We start from the raw sequence: 15,502 nt of genomic DNA on the forward strand, positions 1-15,502 counted from the left end.
ACCCGGACGGAGAGGCGTGCTTGAAGCCTTGCAGCTGTAGTGTAGACATGCCCCAGGTCTTGTTCCCTCTCGACCAGGCATCACTGACGATCGCCAAGCACTTTAGGCACATTAGAGAATTTATCCTCAGAACCGAACTGTATTAAGGCCTGCGCTTACCAACAATGACATGCACACTTACCTTCTCTCAAACGAGTAGACCATTAATTAAGCAGCTGCATAAGTGTTCACAGGGCTTGTCTCACTAGCCCAGTGGGGGAAACTGAGGCAGTTACTTGTGTAAGAACACTCAGGGATAGAACCCTGTACCCTAAACCCAAGTCCCCTTTCCCCACCTCTACCTGGGGATGTCCCCATGACACCCCTGCAGCTGCTGCCAACCACTTCTCCTGGGAAATACATCTCAGCTTCATTTTCAAACCATGGCCTTTTATTCTGGGCAACTGACTGGCCAGTGGCTCGGCTGGCATTAATCAGCCCAGTTCACTTAAAGGAAATGAGGCTAATTGAGGGGGGGGGGGCCTTTTATTTTGACCCAGGCACCTAAAATCAGCCTTAAAAAAAAACCCCCAAAAGCCAACAATTCTCTGGCCCTAATAAACTGGTTCCTCTCATCTGGCCCGGAGCCCAGACAGCTGAGAGTTAATCTGGCCGGCACGAAGAGAAAAGCGACAGGGTTCCTCTGACATCTTTTCCTGCCTTGTGCAATGCCCGCCGGTGGCCAGGGTCGGTGCTGTGCCTCCGGAGAGCGTCTCTTTCAACAACAGTGTTGCAACCCGACCATTTCCTCGCTCCTCTCTAACAGAACCACACCTCGGGCAGGGGTTGAAGTTCCCAAGGAAAGTTTCCTCCTCCTTTTCGGGCACAGAGAGCCGGCCGGGGGGGAAAGCCCCGGAGAAAGCCCCGCTGGGATCGGGCTGCGAGAAGGGGAAGGTAAGGAGATGACTTGATTTAAAAAAACAATAGACTCTTCGCTCTGGTTAATTTCACCCTGGTTCATTTCACCCTGTGTCTGTGCGTGGGAGACCCGGCACTCAGGCACAAGGGGAGGGGGGCGGTTAGTGGCTCGGACAAGGGGCTTCTTCGCCTTAGCTAAGGCACCCGCCTGGCTTGATCCCTTTCCCCATGGGTGGGGAAGGAGCCTGTGTTTGAAAGCAACATGGCTCTTCGCTCAGTTCACCGGCAATTCCCCCCCGCCTGTTACTTGCTCTGAAGTGAAACCCGATTGCACCTTCAGGAGCTCTTAAAACATTCCAGAGCCTGGCTTGAATGCGTCCCATTGATTCAGATTTGAACTGGGACTTGTGGGAAAGTTTTCCCCCCCCCCTCCTTTCCTGTAACAGCTGGGAGGGGGGGGTTGTTTTTAAGCAGGTAGGTGAAATGCTTTTCCAGGGCTTGAAATATTCAAAGCTCCCAACAGAAAAGGGGCGCGGGGTGGGATGGAGCCGGAAGTCTCGCTCTTTTCAGACATGTGTTTGAATTCAAGCCGGAGAAGCAGGGAGTTCAAATCGCTCTGTCTCCTCTCACGGTGACTAATGGGCAGGGTGACTAGGAGCAAAGCATTTGCAGGCTGTAACTTGCAAACCTGTGAAGGAATGGCTGGCAGGGGAGAGGGCTGGTGCTGTTGTGTGTCTCCTCTGCTGATGGAAGTGGGAACCCTTTCTCATGGAGCCAGCCTTTACTCCGGCCGCCCTGGAGCCAGTGAGGGGTTTGCAGGGTCACCCCCTGGCTCTGGGCGGCATGTTCCTGATGGTGAAACTGGTGATTTTGATCCAAGCGGGTCGGGGACGGGGACTGCATCTTTTCCTCTCTCCTTTGTGTGCCTTTGGGTCTTGGCTGGTTATGCAGCAATTGCCCCAGTTATGGGACTGTGGAGCTGGAGCGGTTTGTTCCCCCCCAATAGTGTGACCCACCCCAATGCTGTGACCTTGGCCTGAGGTCAGGCTCAAGCCCAGGACCTCTGTGGTGGTGGCCGAAATGTCAATAAGGGTCTTCAAAGGTCAGTTCTAATGCAGAGGAATAAAACCAGCGTTGGCCCCTTAAAATGTAGGCTGCTGACAAGCCTTCTGGGGAACCTTCCCGCCCCCGTGATCCCTGCTGATTCAGTGGTGAGTAAGAAACCGGAGACCCACTAAGACAGCATTAGAGCTCTGATTGTATCTACACAATTGCTTCATGCAGAACCTCCCCCCAGAGTCCAGGACAGTGGGGCACTCCGGCCCTGGCAGGATCCCACGCCTGTGACGTGCTGCCTGCTGCTGTAGGATTTCTCAACAGCAAAGCGGCCAGACGAGGGCTGCAAGAGAAGTCATTTTGTGTGTGTCTGTGTCTCTGAGCTGAGAACCGGATGGTTCCCTTGCCTTCCAAAGGGCCGTAGGAACAGGCAGGCCCAGTCGTGCTGTCCGTGGAAGCAAGGTTGGGTCCCCAGAGCCTTTCCCTGTCAGCAAAACGTGGTCTGCACATCCTCAAAGCCCCCCCTGGGGGAAACCTACTTTCCGCCCCAGCCCCGTCTCAGCAGAACCTGTGTCAGATTCTGGCCTCGTTTGGTGGAGATGCGCCGCTGGCGACGAGGACAGAATGTAGCCTGTGGCTTGGAGAGTCAGACCTGTCCAGCCTCTGTCCTTTGCAGGGGAAACTCCCTTAGGGTGGATTAATTGTAAGGCCTTTGCTTTTCTTAAGCAGTCTCTCATGTGATGAAGGATGGGTTGATGGATTTTTTTGGTGTGTGTTTGAATGAGACACTTTAGACCGTGGGAGCAATTCCCCAAGGGTCGTGGTGGGTTCTCCATCCTCACTGGCGATTTTGAAATCCTAGAATATCAGGGTTGGAAGGGACCTCAGGAGGTCATCTAGTCCAACCCCCTGCTCAAAGCAGGACCAACCCCAACTAAATCATCCCAGCCAGGGCTTTGTCAAGCCGGGCCTTAAAAACCTCTAAGGATGGAGATTCCACCACCTCCCTGGGTAACCCATTCCAGTGCTTCACCACCTCCTAGTGAAATAGTGTTTCCTAATATCCAACCTAAACCTCTTCAAGCAGCCTCTTCTGAAAGAGATGTTGTAGCTGAAACAGGAATGATTTCGCGGAGGTTCTCTGGCCTGTGCTGTGCAGGAGGTGGGATTAGGTGGTCACGGTAGGTCCCGTCTGATTTTAGAATTGTGGCTCTATGGAGAAACTCCTCTGGTCAGCCCTGCTACAGCCCTGCAGAATAAACACAGTGACTCACTGCCTTTGGGCATGTTTGCGGCTCTCACAGCCTCCCAAGGACTTAACAGGGAAATTAAACTGTGTTGCATTTTTCAGTAGCAGGGTTTAATTTTGCTACCCCGTGTGGCGTGCTGGGCACCCATTGTTCCACACAGTAGCAAGAAAGGATCTTGATTAAATACCAGACATCTCGTGCTGCCTCTGCTGTTCCCCGGGGGCCAGCAGGAGAAGCGCTGAAACGCTGCGCAAAAGGCTCGTTCTCACAGTATTCTCGGCTGGGGGCGGACGCGGGTTTGAAATCTTGCCATTTCTAGCCTGGTTTTTCAGACCCACCTGGGTGCAGCCTCAGTTCTCAGCTGCGGTTGTGCAAAGCTCGGGCGTCAAAGGGCTCAATCCACGGCTGGGGTAAACCAGCAACGGTGGAGCCAGGTCGATTTACTTCAGCTGGACTAAAGAGGACAGGCAGGTATCCGAGCAGAACTTGGTCCTTCAGTTCTTAGCTGAATATCGTAGGGTTGGCCCATCTCTTTAAAAGCCAGGGCGAGATCCCTGGCTGGAATAAATCCTCATTGCGCCGTTGACTTCAGTGAGGCAAAACTAACTTGCACCAGGTGAGGATTTGGCCCATTGGCTTCTGAAGAGAGAGGCTGCGTGTGTTCGCCTTAGTGGTGAGCCCAACCCTCGCCAGGGGATCCAGACACCGCTTGATTTTTTTAGGGGCACCCGGATATGAATTTCCTATCCGTCTGTGATCACTACGGTGAGCTGAGCCAAAACGGATGATCCAGTCGCCCCTGATTTGGGGCAAGTTTGCCTCCATTATGGTACTAAATAATATTTTATTTGTGTTCCTATAGTACCTAGGAGCCCCGGGTGCCAGGGACGGTACAAACACAGACCGAAAAGATGGTCGCAGGGCTCCCCTTGTGCTGGGCGACACACAGACACCCCTTATCCTGACGAGCACCTGGTCTCAATAGCCAAAGGACGGGAGGGGAACCAGAGTTGCAGAGGGTACGTCTACACTGCAATCAAAGCGGCTGGCTTGGGTCAGCTGGTTCCGGGGGCTAATAATTGCAGTGTAGATGCTCAGGTTGGGCTCTGAGACCCGGGGAGGGGGAGGGGGTCAGAAACCAGGCTCCAGCCCAAGCCCAAATGCTGTTTTTGGCCCCGCAGAACTGAGCCGACTCAGGCTCTGAGGCCTGGTGCCGTGAGCTTTTCATTGCAGTGGGGACGTACCCAGAGAGCTTCGTGCTGGATAATGTTTGGGCAGTGGAGCAGCCCAATCACAGAACCCAGATCTCTTGAGTCCTAACGCCATCAGGCCAGGATTAAGGGGCATGAAGGGGAATGATTGGCCCGGAGCAGAGGTGACCTGAATATGACCACAAGGCCTGCGTGCAGCTGGCCGGCGTTCTTGTGAAGGGCGGTTCGACTCCAAGGCGATCAGGGGAAGGGATGGAGCGTCCCATCTCACCGTCTTTCCTGCCAGCGGCACGGGGACGTGCCAGGTGTGACTCGCCGCCAGGCCGTGCTGCTGGAACGCTGCTGCCCCGGAGTAGCCACTCGAAACTGGACTAAAGCACAAGGCGTCAAGTCCGGGAGAGCTCGCTGTGACGCTGAGGGCAGAAAAGAGGCCCAGTCCTGCTCGGCACTTAGCTTGGGGCTGATGCGTGGGCTGGTGACGGGTCCAAGGGAGCCCGACTGGAATGGGTACTGCCGGCTAGTCCGGCGCGCCCCGCAGAGGGTTAATGGAATTTAGCCGAGCTCTGCAAATGCCAGCGGCTGGGCCAGGGCACAATGAGCCTTTGGCATGCTGAGGAATGCTCTGTCTTTGGGGCCGAGCAGATTTTCTGCTCGCAAGAGCGGGCCGTGGAGGGGGAGGAGGAGGGAACGTCTTTGTGGACTGTTACTTTCTTCTCATTCAGCAGTTGCGGGAGGAACAACCTCAGTCATTTACCAGAGGGGGTGGGGAGCACATGGGTGGGTTTCAGAGAGGCCTTTGCACCCCCTTCTCCCAGGCTGAGGGTGAGAACACGGTGTGGGGGATACGGGGATGACTGACAGCATTGCAGTAGGAAGCCCCAGTCAACGGTACAGCCCCCAGTGCGCTAGGCGCTGTACAGAGACAGAGCAAAGAGACAATCCACGTTGAGGTTGCAGGGACTACCAGGGTGTACTTTCCTGGACGTGACTTCTGTCTCCCCACTGCCTGACACACCACAGACCCCAGAGGCCCGATTCTCTTCTCACCCCTGCGTCAATCAGGGGTGACTCCAGAGATGTGAGATCCGAATCAGGCTCCCAAAGAGGAAGATGAGGGGCAAAGAAAATGCACGCAGAGCTGGAACACACAGTAGCAAGTGACAAACGTGGGGCTGGATCCTCGGCTGGTGGAAATCAGCGTCACTCTGTCACGAGATACGGCGAAGAGCAGAGCTGTGCTGATTTCCACCAGCTGAGGATCCGGTCCAGGGCAACCTCGTTCTCCTCCGTCGTAGCCTCTGATCCCCCTCGCCCTGAACGCAGGGTGAGCCGGGCCCTGTTGCCTGAGCTCAGATGCCCAGTTTTCCACCACGGCCCCCTCAGAACTCCTGCCACTCTCACCAGTGGTTCAGAATTGTCTCCCATGCGTCTCAAACCCTCCATGGACTCACTGCAGCTAACCCCCAGTTGCCCCTTTCTCTGCTCCTTCTGCCCAGGTCAGCAGAGCTTTCGCCTCTGCACCTGCTGCCCTCTATCCTGCATCTCTCCCATCCCCTGCTCGCTTCCCTGTTTGCCCTCTTCTTTATCCCTTTCCACCCTCTCTCCCCTGTGGGAGCAAGGACCTTCTGCTTTGCAGCACCTGCTGTTTGGAGCAGCCCCATCTCTCTCTGCCTCAGATTCCCCAGCCGATGTGAATCAGTGTTCCTCCATTGATGTCAGCAGAGCGGTCCTGATTTGCACCAGCTGGGAGTCTGGCCCGGCGGAGCCGAATCGTGAATTGTGTTGGCGGCTTGGAGCTGGCGTTTCCAAGGCAGACGTAATTCGTGAGCGTCCTTGTTAGCAGCTGCCCCGTTGAAGAGTTCCCTGGGTCTGAGCGTAGCCGCGGCCTTGCTGGGGGGGAACAGAGCGGCCGTTTGTGGTGGGGCTAGCTAGGTCCGTGTGGCAGCTCTGTGCACAGACAGGTCACCCCAGGGGCAGGCGGCTGGAGCGCAGCTACGTTCTAAACCGGTTTGAGTGTGTTTCGGGGGGGAGGTTTTTTTTCTTTCTATTCATTTTTGTTCTGTTTCCATGACCGGCTAACATAAAAGCTACTTCTGTAGATGCCTCTATTCCCGCTCACACTGGGAGCTGAGCAGAGGGGTCTGCCCATGGTGACCTCCTGGCACGTAGGAATTTTGGGCCACGAGGTTTGGCCAGGGGCTGCGGCCGGGCGGCTTCTCAATCAGTTTAGCTGCTGCACGCCAGGGTTAACTGGGTGTAGTTGCTACCCAGTCGGGAGGGCACCTCTTTGCACGGGCATGAGTGATTCCGCGGGGGGTGGGAGAACTGTTCATCTCCTTCACGGCTCTTTCAGAGGTGCCTCCCCAGCGCTGAGGGCCCTGGCATTGCGAACCGGGCTCGCTTTTACCGCTGTGTATCATCCATGGCACATCATTCGCTGCTGTGACAGGGGGGTGGAAATCGACCTAGTCTAGTGACCACGGGACAGGACTCCTGGGGTCTGCTGCTGATGAGTGACGTGCCCCGTGGTGCCTCAGTTTCCCACTCTGTAAAGTGGAGTTGAAGTGCAGGTCGAAGGCGCTACAGAAGTTCACGGTATTCTTGTATGTCTTGTCACACGTCTCCTCTTCCACCCCCTCCTTATCTGATCTGTAGACAACCCGGAACAGGGACCCCATGTCTCAGTGAAACCAGAGATCCCGGAACATGTGCTTTCCCCTCCTACCCACCAGCTGATCTCGCCACAGAGGAGACGCTTGTGATTTTTTCACTAGGCTGCGGTAGTGAAAGCAGGGAACTAAATGTATAATGGCCCAGGAAAAAGAAGGCTGGGCTGGGGATGGGGGAGGGAGGTGAACGGAGGCTATAAATATCTACACAGAACAATACGGATAGGAATTGCTCAGTCTCCGATGAGATGAAGGGGGAATAAGGAGGAATGGCCTGGAGCTAAAGCGCAGGAGGCCACATCTGGATAGCTCTTTGTGCAGCGGAGATCCGGTGTGGGGGGCCAGAGCTCGGTGTTCCTGGGCCGGTATGTCCAGGGGAAGAGTCCGCTCAGCCCTGCCATGCAACTTTGCTTTGCCTGCCTTCCCCCTGGGCCTGACCACCTGAGTTTGTTGACCTTCAGGATGGTGTTGCAGAGGCAGTGTGGCCTAGTGGTTAGGCTTGGGGGCGGGGGTGTCTCAGGAGTCCTGGGTTCCGTTCCTGGCTCTGACCTGCTGTGTGACCTAGCTACCTCCCCTCTCCGTGCCTCAGTTTCCCCTCCCATCCATTAGCTGACTGGTCTATTTAGACTGTAAGCTCTTTGGGGCAGGGACTGTCCCAGATCAGGGCTGGCGTTTCTAGGGGCTACTGCTATAAATCAAAGTGTTGTTGCCAGGCCCGTCCAGCTGCATGCCGAGGCCCAGTCTGTGCTACACACGCACACAGCCGTGTTGGGGATCTAGTAGCCATGTGGATGCGCTTTCCGCCGATGCCAAGCAGCGTTCCGGTTTGTAGTGTGGATCCGGTCGTGCTGCAGGTCCAGTCCGCACAACAGGCCTGGATTTCGACAGCACCCACGAGTGAATCGATCCAACTTCTCAGCCTTAGACCCACCTGGAAGGAAAATTAGGACTCTGGGTTTGTCTACATGGGGAAATTAATTTGGATTAAGGTGGGGGTGTACATTTTAAAGAGGATTAACTATACCACATTAAACCCCTGTGTGAACACCCTCGTTCAAAAATTTAAAGTGGTCTTAATTTGGTTGGTCTTAATTCATTTCGAAAATTAATTAAACTAAACTGCATGAAGACCACTTTAAATCTGAATCCCAGCACCTGCACAGGGATCGAATGTGATTTTTAACTAATCCACTTCCAATTCCCACCTTCAGTTAATTAGGATTAACTAGGGTGATCAGACAGCAAGTGTGAAAAATTGGGACGGGGGTGGGGGGTCATAGGCTTCCGTATAAGAAAAAGCCTCAAATATTGGGACTGTCCCTATAAAATCGGGACATCTGGTCACCCTAGGATTAACTTTCTGAATGTCCCTGTGTGGACAAGCCCTTATTCCAGTATAAGTGTGTCCACACAGGGAGTGAATCAGGAATAGTTAATCGGGAATAACTCCATGTGTAGACAAGCCCTAAATTAGTATGAAACTAACATGCCTCGTGCACGTTTGAATCTCACGACCAGAGGCTATCACCAGTGAGCACCAAAGCCCCTCCAGAGATGCTAGTCCAGGAGGCCACTAGATGTATCCCTGGCACATGACTATAGGAGCTGTCTTGGCACGGTAGGCCCCAGTGCAGTCACGCCCATTGGCGCTGCCCTCACCCGTCTCCTGCTGTTCGTGTCGGACCAGCCCCGCAGTTGCTAGACGACAGCAGCGGTTAAATAAAACAGTGCATTGCGCAAGTCGAGGGCATGCTGACTGTGCCCCGCCTGTTCTCTACTCGTCTGGCCGTCCAATGGGATGGCACCGGGGTTACTGGGTCAGCGGATTGGGCTGGCCCCCGACTGGCATCAGGTTCCGCTTTCGGCAGCGCTGGGCTGTAGGGAAAGGCCCTGGAACGAGTGTGTGACATGGGGCCTTTTCCTTTTCTCGAAGGGATGCCGGCTGGGGTCCGGGGGTTTGGACCCTGGCCCGTGTAATGCAGTGGAGATGCAGGTTGGGATCCAGGGTTCAACAATTCCTAACCTGGGGTTACAGACGAGTGTAGACGTTCAAGCCCTAGGTTACCAAACCCGGGGTCTGCTCACTCGGGTTCTACTCACCTTGGGCTTGCGTTGCAGCGTAGACAGACCCTGAGCAGCCGAACGGACTCTCACTCCCCGCCCACAGCTGTATCAGCCTTCTTGCCCCCGGGACGTCCCAGGAGCAGATGAGATGGATCTAGCCCTGATGGGAGGAGGCTGCTGGTCTCATTGAAATCACCGTGAGCTGCGTCCGCTTGTGACTTTAGCCCAGGGCAGATACGTGGTGTAGGAAGGAGCCGTTTAGTCATCAGCCCTGGGCCTGGTTCTCCTCTGCCTTTCTCTGGTGTGAACTGGGAGTCAGCAGAGGCCCAGCCCGGATCAGAATCTCCCCCCCCCTCCCAGTTGTACATGGGGCAGGACTGGCACCAGGATGCGGGGGAGGCAGGATTCTGCAGTCATGCGGGTGGTCTGGCTGGCTGGTCGGTGTCTTTCCCCTTTTCAGTTTGTTTCTGGAGAACTGGGGCGAAATCCCCAACAGCTGATAGAGGAGCATGAGTCACAGTGATCTGACCCTCCGCCTGGGGATGCGCGTGGACGGGAGGCCGGCGGTTCCCTCAGACACGCTCTGCTACAACGGGCCCGGACCACCCAATGCGCTGGGCCACTTCCGAGTCGGATCCAGGGCCCCTGTCTTGTCTCCTCTCCCCTACAGGGTTCGAACGCCACTGTGGGCCGCGGAGTTACTCCCGACGGACCCCAGCGGGAACGAGAGGCGAATCAGGCCCTGAGTTCGGTTTTTACCCGCTGGACGTGCGCCCTGTTGCTTTCAAAGTGAATTTAGTGCTGGGGGGGAGCAGCCAAGCTGCGATCGGACGTTCCCAGTTAGGCAGGGAGAGGGGTAATGGAGTCTAAGAGGAAGGCAGAGCCGGTCTGCAGGCCGCTCTACCTGTTCTGGTCTCCTTGCTCGACGGAGCATCAGTCCCAACTCTCTGCTGCAGGTCCGTCTCCTCGCCACTTCGCACGAGGGTTCACTGAGCAGGGAAAGGGGCTGCCCGAAAGCCAGGAGCAGAGCTAGGGACAGAACCCAGGAGGCCTGATTCCCGCTGCCCTGCTCTGACCGCTCAGGGTCTGGCTCCACCGCACCCGAAGCCCAGGTCGGTGGGACCCGAGCTTGTGGTGTCCATGCTGCGCGACGCAGACCTTCCGATGGGGTCTGTGCCTTGAGCTGCACCCACGCTGCAGGAGGACTGGACCCAAGTCACAGCAGGACTTCGGTGCTGCCCCACCCCCTCAGCAGGGTCCTAGGACCCAAGTCCTGAGTGCTGACCCGAGTCAGGCGGGTTTGTGGATGGACAGAAGCAGGGCTTAGGCTCAAACCTGAATCAGAGACCAGTGTAGACAGACCCGAAGTGACACTCCCCTCCCAGGGCCAGGAGTCAGGACTCCTCTTTGTGTGCGCTAACCACTAGAACCCACTTCCCTGCCAGAGCCAGGGATAAAACCCAGGAGTCCTGGCCCCCAGGTCCCCGCTGTAGCGCGCCGGGATGCAACAGAGGCCAGTGCGAACGTGTTCGTGTTGACCCCTTCCTGCAAAACGGACTAGCTGGGCCCAGGGCGTCCTGTCAGGACATCGAATTGCATCGGAATTAGTGACGTTTTGCACATAACGTGACAGAGCCAGCCGCTCTGCCGGCATCAACACGCTGACGTCCAGGGAGAGAACGTGGCCCCTTTCTGAGCCATCAGTGCCTGGCATTCAATGGAGTCAAGCAGCCCCAGGCCTGATCCGACTCTCAGCGGTGTAAATCGGGAGCCACTCCACTGAAACAGCTGGATTGATACCGGCACCAAAGCTGCGCAGGTGGGAGAGGGATATTCCCAGCTGCGATATGAGCTCACCCCTGCTGTCCCCCGGCCTTGCCCTGAGCGCTATATAACCCCCCAGCCGGCCTGCTCTGGTGCACGAGCTAGGATCTCGCTGTGCAGTCTCTCTTCCATGAGCAGCTCAAGGGACCTGAGTCATCTGCTCCCTCCTCCTCCTCCTCCCCGCCGTCCACAGTGTTCCTTCAAGGAAATGGAGCTCTGCCAGGGCACCTCTCTGCTCCGCCGTCTGGGGGCCGATGTGGGTGGGGACGGGGCGCTCTGAGCGTGGGGCAAGGGCTGGAGTCTGGGGGAGGAGGGGGTCAGTTGGCCAGAGAGGAGTGTCCGCTCCTGTTCTCGGCGTGGGGTTTACAACGAGCGTCTGGGCCAAATCCACAGCTCCCCTGGCGTGCGCAGGGCGACTCGGGCCAGTCTGACCCTCCCCGAGGGCTGGGAGCGGGCGGGGTTGGAGAAGGGAGGGCAGCCAATGCAAATCTTCCATTAAGGCAAGTCCCTGCGGCTGTGCCCTGCCCGGCTCTCGGAGGGAGCCTGCCACTCTGCTGCCGTGCCTGCCTCTGGCTGGAGGCGCTCGGGCTACGGAGTGAGGCCTTGGCACATGAATCGCTCTATCCCAGTCCCTCTGGGCGGCCCGAGGTGGGAGCCGCCCATACTCCCCCTTCACTCCCTAGTTCCCGGAGCCATGGAGAAAGCACAGATTTGTTTTCCCCCATCTGCCCCAGACCAGGTGCCAAGCCATGTGCTCTAAGGCCAGCCGCGTACCAGGAGCCAGCTTGTGTGAGGTGGGACCCCAAAGCTGTGGGCCAGATACCACGAGGAGGGGCACACGGGGAGAGAGAAGCCAGCCCAACACGCAATGAAAGTGTTGTCTAGTGGCTAGAGCACAGGATTGGGGCACAGGAAGGGGTCAGAGGCAGGATGGCCCAGGGACTCCACCACAGACTCCCTACGTGACCTTGGGCAAGTCACTCAGTCTCTCCGTGCCTCAGTTTCCCCAATGGGGATAATAGCTTGGCCTGCCTTACATGAGAATAAATACATTACAGATTGTGAGGTGCTCCATACTATGGTGAGGGGGTTCCAGAGACAGCAAGAGAGGCAGGGCTAGAACTGTCTTAAGTAACTCCCTTCCCCTCTCTGTGCCTCAGTTTCCCTTCCTACCCTGTGTCTCTTCAGACTGTGAGCTCTTTGGGGCAGGGACTGTCTCTTGCTGTGTCTGGGCAGCACCCAGCCCTGCAGATGGGTGGGTTGGGTCTGGTTTTGGGTGGATTCAGCGGCTCTTCCCCGAGGCCTGGTGCAGAGATTCACGTGCGCACCGAGAGCTGGGAGCCTCTGACGTGACTGAGGTGGGGTGAGCAGCGCGTTGGAGCGATTTTTCCTGTTCTCCCCCTAGTCCCCGTCCCGCCTCCATAGCACCAGAGAGACGGGCCCTGGCAGGGACGTTCCCTGCTCTGCCAAGTGGCGGATTCCTCCCGGCTCCAGGTGGAAGATTCATCAGAGCCAAGCAGGTCGGGGCAGGATGGGCAATTCCAATCAGGCCCGGCCCGAGGCGCGTTCCTGTGCGGCAGCCGTGGCCACGGGGCCCAGCCTGCACTCAGGCAGGTCGGGGCCAGCCGCCCGCGCCGACTGATTCGGGGGAGGATTTTCTCTGCACGGCCAAGTGAAGCCGTGAAGCCGGCTGGGTTAGAGCAGGGTCTGCCTGGAAAAGAGATTAACAGACACATGTTCGCTCCTTCCCATCTGCCCCCCGCCCCCTCTTTTCCAGCAATGCGTCTATGCTCCCGTCTGTACCCCCACAGCGCCCCGGCTCCTGACTGCACCCTGCCCCTCCCCCGTGTCCATCAATCGCCCATCTGCACCCCTGCACTGCCCTGGTCCCATCTGGACCCCACACCTCCCCCGCTTCCATTGACACCTTCAGAATTACAGTGGCCTTAATCTGAATGAATTGAACAGGAGGATCCAGGCAGGCGGTTAATGCAGTTTATCGAATCCCCTCTTTAAATTCCCATCTTTTCGTTCATTCAGATTAATGGTCCTGAGTGTTACTATGTAGACCAGGCTTAATTCAGAATAAGGGGCTCGTACTCTGGAATAAAAGTGTCCACCCATGGAGTTATTCCAGAGTAGCTATTCCACTTTGAATTCGCGCCCTGCCTTAATCTGAAGTAATGTCCCAGTGTAGACAAAGCTGTATGTGCACGTGGCTCTCTCGCCTCCCTCCAACGCACTGCTCCTCGCGCCTCGATACCCCGGTGATGGCTGCATTAGAAGTACCGTGGCTGAGAGCACCCCACTTATGCACCATCCCTTTCCTGCCTCCCCCACTTCCCTTTAGCATGCCCAGCGGGAAGTTTAGCCCTGTGGGCTCCCACAAGGAAGCAGGCTCCTGGGGGATGGTGTGTTGGTCCGTCAGGGTGGGCGATCTGCGTGGCCTGTCGGGGAGCTGCTGGATGGAAACCAACTCCCAGATAAAGCCTCTGGCTGCCGGATTCCTTTAGCGCCTGGCACTTGCACGCCTGTAAACAGCCACGCATCTCCCTCTGATAGGGCCCCGGCCGGTCAAAGGATCTGTGCTAGGCTGATAAACTTTGAAGAGCTCTTTGGACGTGTTCTGCGGATCCTTGATGCTCTGCGTGGGGCACTAGCCCAGAACTTGGGAGGTCTGGGTGCCCGCGCTGCCATGGACTCCTTGTGTCGCTTCACCGCGCTGTGCCTCAGTTTCCCATCTGTACAAAGAGGAAAATAGTCCTGCCTTGCCGCACAGGGTTGTGAGGATCAATACGGTAATGGGGAGTGTATAAGTATATACGACAGATCTCCGGGTCTGACCCAAACAAGCAGCTCTGGCTATTGGCCTCATCCGACAGGGTCCTGCTCCCATGTGGCCTATAACAGGCCCCTTCTCTGACCGCCCAGAAAGCCCCATGTGTGGACTCTTCTCTCCTCTGAGCGTGTCGAAGGCCTGGTGGCATTGGCTGGCCTTGGCCGTGCTCTTCCCTCGGGCTGCACCAGCCTCACTAACCTAGGGGTGAAGAAACAGAAGCGTCCTCCAACCCTGAGCTTCATTGGCCCTGTCTAGACCACAGTCAGCCTGGTGTAGCTCTGTCTACACTAGCACTTAGCCTATTGTCAGCGCTGGAGCAGGTGTAACCATGCCCGCCTGTGGGCACAACGGGGGCATGTGCGGGCAGAGCTGGCTGGATGTTCAGCGGCTGGGTGGGGACCGTGGCGGGCGGCTGGGGAAAGCTTCATGTAACCTGCAAACTCAGCAGAGTGATTCCGGGAAATAAACCCCAGGTCCTCCTCCGGCCCCCTTCCAGTGCCGCTTTTCTGCTGAGTCACTTTTCCTGCCTGCGCACGCCGGCCGATAAACACCAATTTGTGCGTTTGCGTCAGACAAACCCGGGGGGTCCTAATAATGACTCTGCCGCACGACCGGGAGGTCTGGGAAGAAGAGGCCAGCTTTGCCCTCGGCTAGTCACGCAGGCTAAAGTCATGGGTTTAATCTTCCCTCTTTCCCCCCTTCACGCTGTCTTAAAAATGCCTGCTCTGTTTGGAGAAAAAGCAGTTCTTTCACATCTTTCAGTTTCTCTTAGATTCTGTTCCAAACCCTCCTCTTCTCAGCCAAGCTCTGCTATCGCCCTCTCTCTGGGGAGGGTCCCTAAGCTCTCGGCAAACAGTGAATCAAGTCCTCACAACCTCTCTGGGAAGTGGGCCGGTATCATTATCCCTGTTGTGGGGAAACGGGGGCTCGGAGAGGAGAAGTGACCTGCCATTGACTCGCTGCGTGATCTCTGGCAAAAGTCCCTGGCTCGTAGACCCCTCTTCTCTAGCCACTAGACGCCACGTTCTCTGAAGTCGGACTAGAACCCAGGTGTCCTGGCTCTCAGTTCACTGTTCTAGCTGCTAGATAATGCTTTCTCTGAGGCTGGCCCAAGTACCGCCCCCGACTGCTCTCGGGATGTTGAATACCAAGCGGGTAGGAGGGATCGAGGGTGCGGGCCGTGATCTTGGGGATGTTTCCAACCAGCATGTTCTCTGTGGTGGTAACAGCAAAGGTCTCTATTCGCACTTCTACCCTCTGGACTGCTGCTGGATACAACCGGTAGGGGGGTGGAGGAGTAGCCCCTCTCGGGCAGCCCCGTGTCCTGGTGACATCTCCGCATTCCAGGGGGGCCTCGGTGCGTCTAGGGACACATCTGCGCAGACCCAGCACTGAAGGCCCTAACTTTCCTGTTAATCTATGCAATGAACGCACATCCCAGCTGTATCCACCTCTCGCCCTCTAGGTCCAAGGTACGTGGCTGTTCTCGCTGGGCTTGGCTAGTTCCATCCCTTTGTCCTGTCCCACCCCTCGCTTTCCGAGTGTCACAGATACCCCAGCGAGCCAGTCTGCCAGCGGCTGTGCGTTGCCTTCTCTCCAAGGGCTATGCACAGAGTGGTGTGATAAGTTACCACCCAGCGCCTTCTAAGCAAGCACCTTTATTCTTAAGGTAAAAGCATTCCGGAGAAATGT

At 56.6% G+C, this 15,502-nt stretch overlaps 1 protein-coding gene across 1 annotated transcript in view; it reads left to right on the forward strand.

Annotated features, from left to right (window-relative positions):
- The first annotated feature begins 620 nt into the window (after nucleotides 1–620).
- The window catches only part of CDC42SE1 (CDC42 small effector 1), a 54,772-nt gene continuing 39,890 nt past the window's right edge, over nucleotides 621–15,502 (forward strand). Inside the window, exon 1 of the mRNA XM_005293698.5 lies at nucleotides 621–933. The gene's annotated coding sequence lies outside the window, so the exon portion shown is untranslated. The remainder of the gene's footprint in view (nucleotides 934–15,502) is intronic.

Source organism: Chrysemys picta, chromosome 20 (genome assembly GCF_011386835.1).
Source record: "Chrysemys picta bellii isolate R12L10 chromosome 20, ASM1138683v2, whole genome shotgun sequence".
NCBI classification, from domain to species: Eukaryota; Metazoa; Chordata; order Testudines; family Emydidae; genus Chrysemys; species Chrysemys picta.